This window comes from Sphaeramia orbicularis, chromosome 6 (genome assembly GCF_902148855.1).
Source record: "Sphaeramia orbicularis chromosome 6, fSphaOr1.1, whole genome shotgun sequence".
NCBI classification, from domain to species: domain Eukaryota; kingdom Metazoa; phylum Chordata; class Actinopteri; order Kurtiformes; family Apogonidae; genus Sphaeramia; species Sphaeramia orbicularis.
The window spans coordinates 43,512,793-43,526,421 of NC_043962.1; positions in this window are offsets into that span (position 1 = coordinate 43,512,793).

Genomic DNA, 13,629 nt, shown 5'->3' on the forward strand with positions numbered 1-13,629 from the left:
GTTAATGTGTAAAAGAACATGATAAATATGTGGCGTACATATAATACTAGAAAAATGCTAGAGAAACAATAAACTAGTCTTTATTTTAGATACCCAGGTATAATTATAAGAATCCATTAATTGAGAAATCCTTGGTTCATGCTACTTTGAGTTCAAATATGATGGTAAAATGAAAAATAAAATAAAAAATGCATCTTCATACACCTTGGAATAGATGAATCTGTTCCAGAACCTTCCACTTATGTTCTCCTATAGTCTGTTCCTTAATTCATCTGTCGTATCAATATAATCTAGCATTTTGGTTACTTCTGCCAGATTTTGAGAGTTTTGTGAACTGTCATTTTTTTCCATCAATTTTTTTTTAACTTGTGCTTTTCAGTCCTGTTTGTGCCTGATTCTGCAAAATACAAAAAGATGAAGTTGTGAAATGAAAACAAAAATAATATGACATAATATGAAGCAAACAGCAGCTCCAATTTTGATGTGTCCGATATGATTTTTGTCTGGAAAAACAAAACATTTTCATTTAGAAACGCATCGTTTGTTATCGAGCGTGTAATATAGCACAGTTGTGTTTTTGTGAAGCATAGTTGAACAGTTCTCAGACTTAGTATATTACAGACATTTGGGATCCTGGTTCATTTAGGTTGAATGTGACTAAATGTATTATTTCATTACTTACACTGAGAGGATTGCTTGGAAGAGTATAACATAATGAGAATTGCTAATAGCATAATGTAGATTGGAAGTGCACTTACATGCTCTGGCAAAATGTAATGCAATCAAAATATTCTGCTCAACCCTTTTGAGAAGCAGAGTTTTTGTGACTAAACATTAATTATAAAATGGCAATTACATCCAGAAGTAAATGTTGCTTTACAGTGCTTATCTGATTGTTTGATCATATTTAATACTCCAGTGCTCTCTCTTTGCCCTTTCCTCCTCCTCCTTATGTCTCCTTCTCACTTTCAATGTTCTGAGTAACAAATCCACAATTATCCTCACAGCAGAGTTCTTGTCAATGTGAAATTGAGATGTGGGGAACTTTTCCTCGCCCGAGGCTGTCGACTCATCCAATAAGCAGGCTCCTACATAGATGCATTCACTGGCTTAGAGTTTGAGACCGAGTGTTTTGGCAGAAGCTGCCGGGTGCTGCCATTGAAGATTTATCCAGCCAAAACCCAGAACGCACCCCCACCAGCGTGTACCCATGCCCTCCATCACTGCCACCAGTTGACACATGCTCACTGTGACATCTTGACTGATTGCCTCATTGCCAATGATGCAGAGGGCCATGACTGATGTGTTGCAATGTGCTGTCTAGCCAGGTCGCTATGAAATGGAGAAGCCATGGAGAAGACAAGCTCAGATTTATTCTGCTCTATAGCTTATGTATTGAGTTTATCTGTAGGGTTAAGTAGTGCGTTTTTCCATTCGTTGTGCGATTAATAGGCTCGTTTTTAAGGTTATTCTTCATGCGGCGGCGTGGGCTGTAGATACTCCGTACACTGCCTACATGCACGTAAATTGGACAATAGGATTAAAGGCCACGAGTGACACTGGTCTCGAGGTCTTGGCGTCAATACACAGCAGAGAAAACTAGCCAGAGGCAGCAAAGGATCCTGGGAGGGGGGAGGTGAAGCCGGCTATCATTTATCAGCTCTAGGTAACAGTAGCAGTGACTAGGACACCGATGCATCAATAACCTACAGGGACACACATACTGAAACCCACAAGCACAATGGTACTAATGAGGTGCAATAGAAAAGGTCACAGCTCAGAGTGCAAAGTAGGTGTACAACTACATGGTGGTTATTATATGTACCAGTCGTATGTGATTCAGTCCGTGACAATTCCCTCTGTTTCAATCTGTATGGTAAGGAGCTCTAGAGTAAGCACAGTGAATGAGTGATTCTGGCAAGAGATAAAGGGCACCCAGAGTAGAAAACAGCAGGGGAAGAAAAAGCAGCCAAACTCCTCCAGACAACCAGCTTGGAAGTCGAGGGAATTTTCATCCACCCTGCAAATATTGATTTTTGTCTTTACTGTTCTTTCCATCAATGCTTCAAACCCCCCCAAACTACCCCCACCTCACCCCACCCCCTCCCGTCCCTCGACCCATCCCCACCACCTCTTCGTGCCCCCCTCCGGCGCAGGGGCCGGCAGTGTCCTGAGTGGTTTTTATAAAAGTAGCACACCAAAGTCACGTTGTGGTTCACTCGTTCTTAACTGCAAATCTCCAGTGACTTCTGCATTCCACTGTACCATCTCATCACTTCAAAGCTTTTTCTATCAAAGTCAAACTCTGAGGCAGAAGGGGATTGTTTAGCTCTGAGCTGCACAAATCATCTGGAGTGCTGCACATTGTATTGTATTTGATTATTGTGTGTATCAAAGGACTTGTACAGTCAGTTTAGGACCACTAGTGCAAAACTAAATACCCTTCCACTGGAGCGCGGTCATCGACGCTTTTGTGTTTGCTTTCAGTGTAGAATAAAGAAATTTTAATGAACCCGATCTATGGGTGAAAAAAATCTACACCACCGGTTATTTCGTATCAAAGCTACGCTCTTAGGCATGAAATGAAGAAAATCTACACAAATTATATGCATCACTCTGTTTATATGTGTGCTTTGAATATTGGATAAAATGGTTTTGGGCGGGTTAGGACCAAGGACTTTGGCCCCACAGGGAAAGTATCTTCAATCACAACTGCTGGTGTTGGATCCATAAAGCCTTGGTGCTCATGGAACAACAACCTTTCTCTTAAACTACCGAATCAGTTTTTGTTTCCAGGAGTCATTGAATTAATTTGTTTTATTTGGACTCTCTTATAACTGATCGGGCGGTCCATCTTCAAAATTATCTTCTGTCAGTAACATCTCATGGTATTTCATGGTTTTTATTCAATTAAAAAAAAAAAAAAAAACTTTTTCCCGTACATCTGAAATTGCGGTTTATGATACACAAAAAACCCTGAAAAATCACTTTATTTTGCAAATTTTGATCAACTTTACCATTTCACTGAGTCAGCAAGTTAGCATTTAGCATTTGCTCACCTCAGATGCCTTGTACTCCTGCAGCTCCGCCCATTTTATCCAAATGTGGTCACTTCATGACCATGAAGTGATGATGCATGGTGCACCAAACGGCACCGGTCAAAACATCAACTACTGAATTAAAAATGCCAAAAATGACAGAGCTCACTATTCCACAATAATTACAAAAATTCTGAACATAAATGTACACTTGATTATTTTTATAAATCCAGTAATATAAAGGTTCCATATCTAGTTTATGCATCAGAAAGAAAATATATTATTATCAATAGCCTCATGGGAGTATCAATACTCATTTGTTATTTACTGACACTTAATCCACTCAGTCAGAGGGTATCAAAGCAGGGTAGGTGTCATTTTCCAAAATGCAGGGTAGGTTTAGGCAAGGGAGTACGTTTGATTTTGACATTGGTGCGGACACAAAAGTGCTCGAAGGCAGTACTCCTGAAAGTTGATGGTTTTTTGCATTTGCAATCATAATTTCACGTCATGTGGAGCTGAACAAATGAGCAAACAATCATAGTCAGAAAAAAAATTCAGTAATTGACATGTTTATAATGAATATCTGAATATTTAAAGACAGTGCAAGAATTTAATGCATTCTGCAATGTTGTTCTCATGACTAACATACCCATTATTATTTAACCTCACCTGTGAATTTCCAGCCTCTCCTCCTCCTTCTTCTCCTCCTTCTTCTCCTCCTCCACCTCCTCCTCTACCTCCTCCCTCCTCTCTACTGTCTGTCACCTGACATAAATATGTTGATGAATGACATATGAACAGATTATGAATACAATGATCATAGAGTTTGATGGAATGGTTATTGCCTGAGCAAAAAAGGCTTTTACTTTCAATTAATACATGTAATTTATTCCCCAAAAATATGGATAAAATCACATCTAGAATCACATTTAGAATCTGATGTTTTATTGTATTTTCCCCACAAATTTTCTTTATTTGTGTTTTTTAAACAGTTGCTCTCTTCCATAGAAATACATGAAAATAATAAGTAAAATAACTTTTAATAAGTGTAATTAAATAGTGTCTTTTATTCAATATCTGTATTGTTGAGCCTCTACAGTTCTATACCCTTGAACTGACTTACACTTTGACTCCTATAGAAGTGTCTTCTGTCCAGTTTTCTTTTCTTTGACATTCTTCAAATCCTAAATACCGAGCACACACACACAGGCACGCGCATGCACACAAACATACACATGTACAAATGTACATGTAAATGACACCACTGTTATTAAAATCCGTCTAGCTGACGTGACCCAGGCAGAACAAATGCCAAATATATTGACAACTTACGTTAGCGGTCCAACTAGCAGGTTCGTACGTTAGCAAAACCAAAGACCCAATCGGAGAGCGATATTTATGTTAGAGACGGGACTTCTAGCAGAGACTGACTGTCGACCCTTTGTGTGCCATAATCATTGACTAAACACGACGAACAGCTGTTATATTGATAGGGACAACACAGTAGTGGCTGGATATTGGTAGGGACGTGTCCCAAGAGTCCCTACGCAATTCTACGCCCCTGGGTTTAGGCATTTAAACAAATTGTTTAAGGAGGAAAGAAACAGGGGTCAGAGGACGGACTACAATAAGAGACAAAGAGAGTACAAATGGAAAATGGCTGGTACTTACATAGTGCTTTTCAACACTTCTATGGTGCCCAAAGCACTTTACAAAGCCTCACATTCACCCATTCATACACCAGTAGGCGGCTGCCACCATGCAAGGTGCTGTGAGGCCCTACTGGGAGCAATTTAGGGTTCAATGTCTTGCCCGACGACACTTCAACATGTGGACAACCAGAGGCAGAATTCAAAATGCCTGCCCTTCAGTCATTGGATGACCCAACTGAGCCACAGCCGCTCCAAAATGCATAAATAAGTCACATAGAAACCCTGGTCTCCTGTGGGTTTGCAGACTTTGTATAAGTTTGGTATTCCACCATTCCCACCTCTGCCGCCTCTTGATATCTTAGGACTTAAACTGACTTCTATGTGTCACCATGAACATCAAAACCCCAGGTGTTGAAAACAGACCCTAAAGGGGTCAAAGCCAAACACCACTGTTCATCAACTTGGGAGAATAAACCTGATTGTGATGTATCCGTCTGTACATCACTTCAGTTCAGTTCTATTTATATCACAAATCATGGATTCACTTTGAAAGGGCATCACAAGCTGTAAAAATGATCACGCTCTGTCATTCAATCCTTGATTTGAGTGACAAAAAAACCTCAACAAAACTTTAAAGGGGAAAACAATAGAAGAGTAGGGATCCAGGACAGACAGAAGGCCTGAGTTTTTGGGGGTTTTTTTTTGGTTTTCTTTTTGCTATATAATGATATAATCTGAGTGGACAGATACTTCTACTTTGTGAAGCAAACTGCACAAACTAAAAGAAAGTTAAAGCCTTTGACTCAGCCCCACTCCACTATCACGACACAGCCCTGTAATACAGTTCCCTTTCCCAAAGTCTGCTTTATTCAATCATGTCACACCTCCAGTTTCCTACGTTACTCACTCATCCACGCATTCAATGAGACTGCACCATCTGGCACCCACAGCTCCACCATCATAGCCGCTTCAGTCTCTGAAGACACTAGAGACAAGCCCCCCGTCATGGATATGAAGCAGAGGCACAGCGGGTTGTGGATGCTGTCTGTCCGCCCAGGTGCAGAAAACGCTCTCATAATTCCCCCGCTGAAGACTACTTCTGTTGGCTTGTTGTGATGTTGCCCCATATTTGTCAGCGCCGTCACTTCAGTCACCTTGTTATGCTGCATGACTTCATTACTCTCGGAGAAGAGTTTTGCATCACAGATGTGGGGTGGAGGGACCCCTCGGCAGGGTAGCTCTCAAAATGTAGCCAAAAAGGTTTTTCAGTGGCCCTGATGAAAGCTTGAGTGATCAGCATGGATTGTATTAACAAAAATGGATGTGGTCACAGTGACATAACCTGTTGGTTTTTGACCACCTGAGTTTGTGTTGTGGCCGTGACCAAGAGCTGGTGGATGAAATAACACTAGTGTGATGACAATGAAATGATAAATTTGTCCTCCTGAGACTCAGCAATGCATTTTGTCTTCTGTATGTAGGGATGGGAATCGGTAAGAATTTAACGATTCCAATTCCATTATTGATTTTGCGTATCAATCTGATTCCTTATCGATTCTCTTATCGATTCTCATTGGGCGAAGGAATAAAAGAGTGCAAACGGGTGTGTTTGCATTAACGGTCTTTTATATTTCCATCTCTACACAGAAAATATAACATATACAGTATGTACAAATAATAGTGACAGATGACGCTGGGCCGGGTTTGGGGGGGGGGCCCATACAGTGAAAGTGAAACTAAAGACGCTTTACTAATTCCTCTGTAGCCGCATTTTTAATATGTGGAACCGGTTCGGCTCGGCTTGTCTCCCATTGTTGTGCACCTCTTTTCCTTTCCCCTACCTTTGGAAACTTGTATTTGAGGGGATATGACGGTTGTTGCCTGCACTGGAACCGGAACTGGGCCTGGATGACGGCCTGGTGTTCACTCTGCCGCTAGATTCACAAGTGCCGCTAAGTAGCGAATAAAATTAACATGCTGTGAACAAATGTTTGAGCGTATTGGAGGATTCCACCCTTTTGAAGAAATGGAAGCTTTGCAAGTGTTACAAGTGGACCTGGTGTCGTCTTTTTAGACCGTTTCTGCCTCAACGCATATGCAGTGCATGCCTAACATTATCATGCACACGCAACAAAGGTGGAATCGTTAAAGCTATACCGTATGATGTGGCATTTTTACACTTTTCTTTTGTCATCTTAAAATGCTCCTAATAAGTGTGTGTCAAACTAAAATGTAAAAGAAATCCGCCAGGCATTGAAACTCAAAAATGTTTAATTCTCATATATTTCTAATAAAAGTCTGACCAATCATTTTAGTCGGTCCGAATAAAATAATTGGCCGAACCTGACTGAGCCTCCTGTCAATCATCCATTACGGCCGTCCAGCATCTGATCCATTATCGCCGTCTCACATCCGATATGTGTCCTTCTGAATCTGACACTTCACTGGCGCTGCTTCTCCTGTCACTGACCACAGTCTACTGTCTAGGATGTGTTTGGATAGAACTGACATGCACATGTGGAAGGGAAAAAACGGATTTATGAACAGAAACGACAACTGAGGGGCACAAACGGGAGTCTGATGAATGAAGGATGGAGATAAAAGTCCGGAAGTCAGCTGTACTGGACTGAACAGGTCTGCATAAAGCTCAGCTTTTATGACGGTGGGACTCATACAGGTACATGTACATGGTGTCACACATGTAAGATGATGTAGGATGATAATTGTATGGACTATGAAACTTCAAATGTCCACGGAAAATTTGCGGAGGCCGCGCGTTCACAGTGCGCGCGCCCATCCCCTGGGCACTGCAGTGAAGACACTGACCCAGTACTGCACAGACCAGGTCTACTGATGGAACAGGAGCCGCAGGCCCGCGGCAGGTGGATGATGCATCTGATTACTGAGGGAGGGGTCCGCGGACACGCCAAAACGGACCGGACCTCCACCTCTGCTTCCTCCTCCGTTTCCATCGCGCATGAGGACAGAGGAGGAGGAGCCTCAGAGCTCAGGCAGAGGGAAGGGGGCGGGGCTTTGGAAGGAGGCGGGTTGTTTATGTTCAAACTTTTACTAAGTGCTGTGAGAAATGCCACATCGGTAGGTATAGCTTTAAGCAGAATCGTTAAGCAGGCAGGCAAACAATTCTAAGGAACTGAGCTACTGGGATCCGGTTGTCAAAAAGAACCAGTTCTCGATTCCCTATCTTTAGGGGTCAAGGGTTTCATAACTTTACTTATAATAAATGTATGAATGAATGAATTAATTAATAAATAAATAAATACCTTTAATAATGACCTTTCTGTGTGGAGTTTGCATGTTCTCCCCGTGTCTGCGTGGGTCCTCTCCGGGTACTCTGGCTCCTCCCACCATCCAAAGACATGCACTAATAAGTTATTTGGTTAATCTAAAATTGCTCATAGGTTCATTGGTGAATCTAAATTGCCCGTAGGTGTGAATGTGACAGTGACTGTTTGTCTCTATATGTCAGTCTTGAGATGAATTGGTGACATGTCCAGGGTGAACCCCGCCTTCGCCCATAAGTAGCTGGGATCGGCTCCAGTGATCCCTGTGACCCTAGTGAGGATAAATTGGGTTCAGAAAATTAATGAATGAGTTAATAATAATAATAAACACTGTCTACTGTAAAGGACATTCCATTAAAAACTAAAAAATGTATCTGAAAAAACTGTTTCCAATTAAGGCAATTATTTAATATAAAAAAGACAAAAGTTTCACTTTCCTAAGTCTCAGGAGGTTAATTTAACATTTGTGTAATAAAATAATTCAATAGACTTAGTGTAACTTACTAACCCTAACTACTGTAGAACTGTTTGTTATGGAAAACATTGAGGACTTTACTTTTATTCAGTCAGGGTGTTTGCTCTTTGTCCAAATAAAACTTCCAAACTTTTTCCAGACTTTTTCAAAACTGTTATTTTTTCCCCCATACCTTGACATTATGTACTTTCATATTTGGGTGCCTACTTTTTCGGTTGAGATTTCACCGGTTGTGTGTAGTAGAAAAGTTCATTTTAATAAACCTATGAATGAATGAATGAATGAATGAATGAATGAATGAATGATTCGCCGTAAATTATGTTTTACTGACAGAACTGTTTTGAAAACATATGAAAATCACAAAAGTGCAAACATATCATACAATCAACTTTCATTCCAGTACTGACCGCTTAGTGAAATCATATGAAGTTTTTTATATACTGTCCTCATGTATTTCTTATCGTACAAGATTATGTACCTTCGAGCAAACTCTAAAATTCGACTATCAGAGAATCTTCTTTCCATACTTTATGAAGACTTTCACACTAATTTCAAGACTTTTAACGATCTGGAAAACAATGTTTCAAAATTCCATACTTTTTAAGACTTTCAAGGCCTGCGTAAGCACCCTGTCAATAAACAGAAACTCAGCCAAGTGAGTTGTCAGCGTCTATTTTATCATTATATCTGGGATCTGGAATGTTGTTACTTTCAACTTTCAACTTTATTTATCCCTAGGAAAGGAAATTCGGTGTGTAGCAGGGATCATAAACACATAAGCTATTAGTTATATCCCTGTTTACATGTAAATACTAGTATCCCGGTTATTCATTACTACTGCTGTTTGTGTAGAAACCTGTCATGTTTACGACATAACGTGGTCATTTAATCCAACATTTCGGTGGCTACTGCCTATTTTTAAAGTTACTGTGGCTATATTAAACAAGGCCACTTTGATTTTTTTAATAGCAAATGTAACACTATCAAGCGCCAACATTCCAACTGTGGGTTTGTGATACTGTTCTTCATCTCCTTAAAGGTAAACATGTCTCCCAGCTGTTATTCTGTCACTGTCACCTTGTAGGACAAGCAGGAGGATGAAGATACACAACTGTGACTGATGGAGAGGACTGTTATGATGGAGTTCATGAGTTCAGCGACAGGTTTTAGTGCTCATTCACATACTAATGTTTCTGTTTTTTTACACTGTGACCTGACTTTAACCAACGTCCAATTGGTTGTTTTACTAAAATTTTTCTGGACAGCTCTACACTGATAGTAAGCTAAATAATTGGCTGTTGTGTGGAGAAGGGGAAGGTTTATACTTCCTCCCACTCCTTTTTGAATATGCAAATGTATTCACGTTCTCATGAAATCTGTTTTTTTTGGGGGGGGTTTTCTAGCCACTAATGTAGGATTATTTTTGTTTACTTTTATTGCATATTCGAAATAAACTGAACTGACTCTGGTAAAGGTTCATACTGTCTTCCAAATATAACTATTGTAGGTAATTCATTTATCAGACAGGGGTAGTTGTTTACCTGCTTTACAAGTCTTAGCTACTTCCTGTAGCCTTCATCAGAAGCGTCACATGATGTTGCTGTGACGTGTCTTATAGGCTGCTCAGGAGGATCGCCCAGACAGCAGGGAGGGTGTATGCTAGTGGTGGGCGGATCGATCCAAGTATTGATAGTATCGATACCAAGTTGGTATCGGTAGTGTGGTGAGATCAATACTTTAGTTTCAGTTTTTCTCTTGTTCGCAGTGCTTCGGTTTCGTCGAAGAGGCAAAAGTCAGGTCACCGGACTAGTGATGGGACTTTTGGTTCTTTGAAAGGAGCCGTTCAATCAGGAGCTGAAAAGAGCCGTTCAAAACACTGGCTCTTTTATATTTTTTGCATTATTTTGAAACACTAATGTTTTAATGACTAAATAGGCTACATGTGATGATTGACATTACATTTTAAAGGTGTTTAATTGGCGCAGCAGTAAATATTATCTTACCGTAAAAAAGAATAGTTAGTTCAAATGTGTGGGTAAATACATGACATGAGAGGTGACATTAGGCAAATACTAGAATTTGACAAAAAACATCACAGTACATTATGTGGACTAGTCTGTAGCCTAAAAATGAAGAAGAAAATAAAACATTTTCTTATGAAATAACATTTTATTTTCCTCAAAACAAGAACAATAAATGTGTGTAAACATACGGAAAAAATTGTATAAAACACAACAGTGATTAATCACTGCAGTTACTTAAATACCTGAACTATAGCGCAATTCTCAAGTTGCATGCCCATCTGTTCTATCTGAAAAGTGCGTCCAAATACTATTCCTTTTTCTTTGGCTCATTACTCACAGGTGGTCACTCACTCTCAAACTTTTCTCTGGTTTCGACCAGTCTTCAAGCTCCGCCTCCTCCAGTATGCTCACCTCACACTTCAAACTGTTGTTTTTTTGCTAACTTCTTGTCATGAGACATGCGCAGTGTGCAAAGACTCTTTTTTTTCTTCTCAAACATTCTCCTTCTGCCCAATGCCTCCCCAGTGATGCTAAATTGACAGGCAATCAGACACTTCCTCCTTAAAAAAAATGAACAGCTCTTTACAAAGACTCGGTTCCCATCGTTCATTTCAAAGAGCTGTTCAAAAGATTTGATTGTTCGTGAACATCACATCACTACACCGGACTCACCGCTTCTGTCTTAGTTCAGAGCAGCCACACTTTGCTTCTCCTCCCCCCTCTTGTGTTTTGATGTTGTGCCGTCATGTGACTCTGCAGCACACAGCAAACAAACAAGCCGCCGGCTCAGGTGTGCCCGCCCACCAGCACACGCACAACGCATGCACAGACTGAGACACAGAGCAGAAGAATGGAATGGAAGAGCAGCGCCATGTGGTTATATTTTCAGACCGAAAATTAGACAAAGGCAAGATGAATAATTTGTAAAAAGGCTATAAATTACAGATCATTTAGATTTAATTTTTGTATTGCAGTTTCTCAACACTACCTGAAAAAAAATATTTGTTTTAATTTGTTTCCTGATGATTATTTTGTGCACTTTGTCAGACATGACAATGTATGTGGAAAAACTGCTTTGTTACTGTTCTATTGTTTCTGAAAAAACTAATTTTTATAAAAAAGTATTTCCTATTTACTTATAAACTTTGCCCTAATCCTGTCCTGGGTTTTAACTATTTAATAATAAAAAAGGAAACATCACAAAACACATAAAGGTCATGAAAATTAATTGAGATTTGGCAATTTGATTACAGTGGGTTACAAAAAAATGTTTTTTGCAAGTTGTCTAGGTTTTTTCAACTGAATTAGGACCATTTTGCACCTCTAAATCCAAAAATGACATTTGTTTTTCTCAATCAGGTCAGGTTTTATTGCTAATTTGATTTTGAAAAATTTGATCTTCTCATAAAATTGATTACATTTTTGTGACTTTATCAGTTGATTTTTTATATAGTTGTTATGTTCTGACACACTTCTATTTTTCCCCCTTTGTCTTTTGTGGGTTTTGTTATAATTCTTACTTGACACTTTTGGGTAAATATTGCTCTGTTATTTTTTTTTTTTTTGCCTTGATAACATTTTTGGGATAATGGTATGTATTTAGTAAGTTTCTTTAATAGATGGCCAATTGGTTTTCCCGCCGGCTGAGCCTATAAATTGGACCAGTGCTGGGCTCTCGCTCTCTCTCGCCTCCTGTTCTCTCCACCTCCTCCAGCGATGCTGGCGTCCGGAGCGCGCACCTTGAGGCGCGCAACCGCTCCACTCGTCCACGCAGGTTGCTCCACACAGGTTGCTCCATGCCAGCGGGGTTTTTGTTAGCTTTTTGTTAGCTTATCCTTTTGTTTGACCAGGTGGATCCGGACGTCCTGTTTTCGCTTTTCCTTTCATTAGGGCTTATTTTTGAAGTTTGCTTTATTTGATAGGGTAGCGGTGCGCTGGCAGCTTCTACGGCCCTGTACAGGGTTGGCCTGTCCAGCGCACCGTCCTTATGTTTAGTTTGCTGGTCCACTCTGGTCTTTTCTTTTGTTACTTTGGGCACGGGGTTTAAAAGGGGTTCTTAGATTCTGCTTCATTAAAACCAGGTTGGGTACAAACGAAGAGAACGGCAGAAGAACAGAAAAAAACTAACTGCAAATAAATAAAAACGTTTTTCGAATTATACTCCTTGACTCCCGGTGTCCTTTGTAAATATGTTTCACCCTTCAGGTTGTAACAATAGTTCTCACCCAAAATAGGTTTTAAGAGAAAAAAAATCGTTTGGTCACTTGATTCCTGTTAGGTACAATGGTGTATTCACCGCAGATGTAGCAGAATACGTCAGGCTTATTTTTGCAAGATCTTCTAGTCGAAGCCATTTCATTCACCTGTAATATTAAAAAAAACCACTAATCATAAATTGGCAAAAGTAAAATCTTCAGAACTCGTTTATTGCAAGAAATATGAAAGAATTTTGTATCATATGATGTGAAAATGCCCATAAATGTAAGCAAAAATGTTAAAAAACCAATGTGTAGCATAGTTCAGAAAGTTGACCTGATTGAGCAAAATTAATGTGATTTTTGGATTCAGCACACCAAAATTATCCTAAATCAGCTCAAAAAACTTAAACAATAAATTTGTTGTTGACCAGTGTTATGTATCTACCTTAATTATTGAAACGTATCAGTATCAGTATCAGTGATACTGGCCCTGTATTTACTTGGTATCAGATTGATACCAAAATATGCAGTATCACACACCACTCCTCTGCTGTCTGACTTCTTCTACAGGACCACATCCCAGGTGTGTGATAGAGTGTATGTACCGTCCCCCTTTTCATTGTCGCTGGCGTGCATTTCCGTATCTTAATGGCCTCTTTTACCACACCATCACACACCTGGGATGTGATTCTGTGGATGAGGTCAGACAGCAGGGGGCGTAAACCCTCCCTGCTCTTCTGGCCAATCCTCCTGAGTAGCCTATAAGACACGTCACAGCAACATCATGCGACGCTTTTGACGAAGGCAACAGGAAGTAACTGAAACTAGTAAAGCAGGTAAACAAACTACCCCTGTCTGACAAATGAATTACCTACAATAAACTGAACTGAACTAAGGACTTGCACAGGTTAACATCTGTTTGTGTTTTTTTCCATCT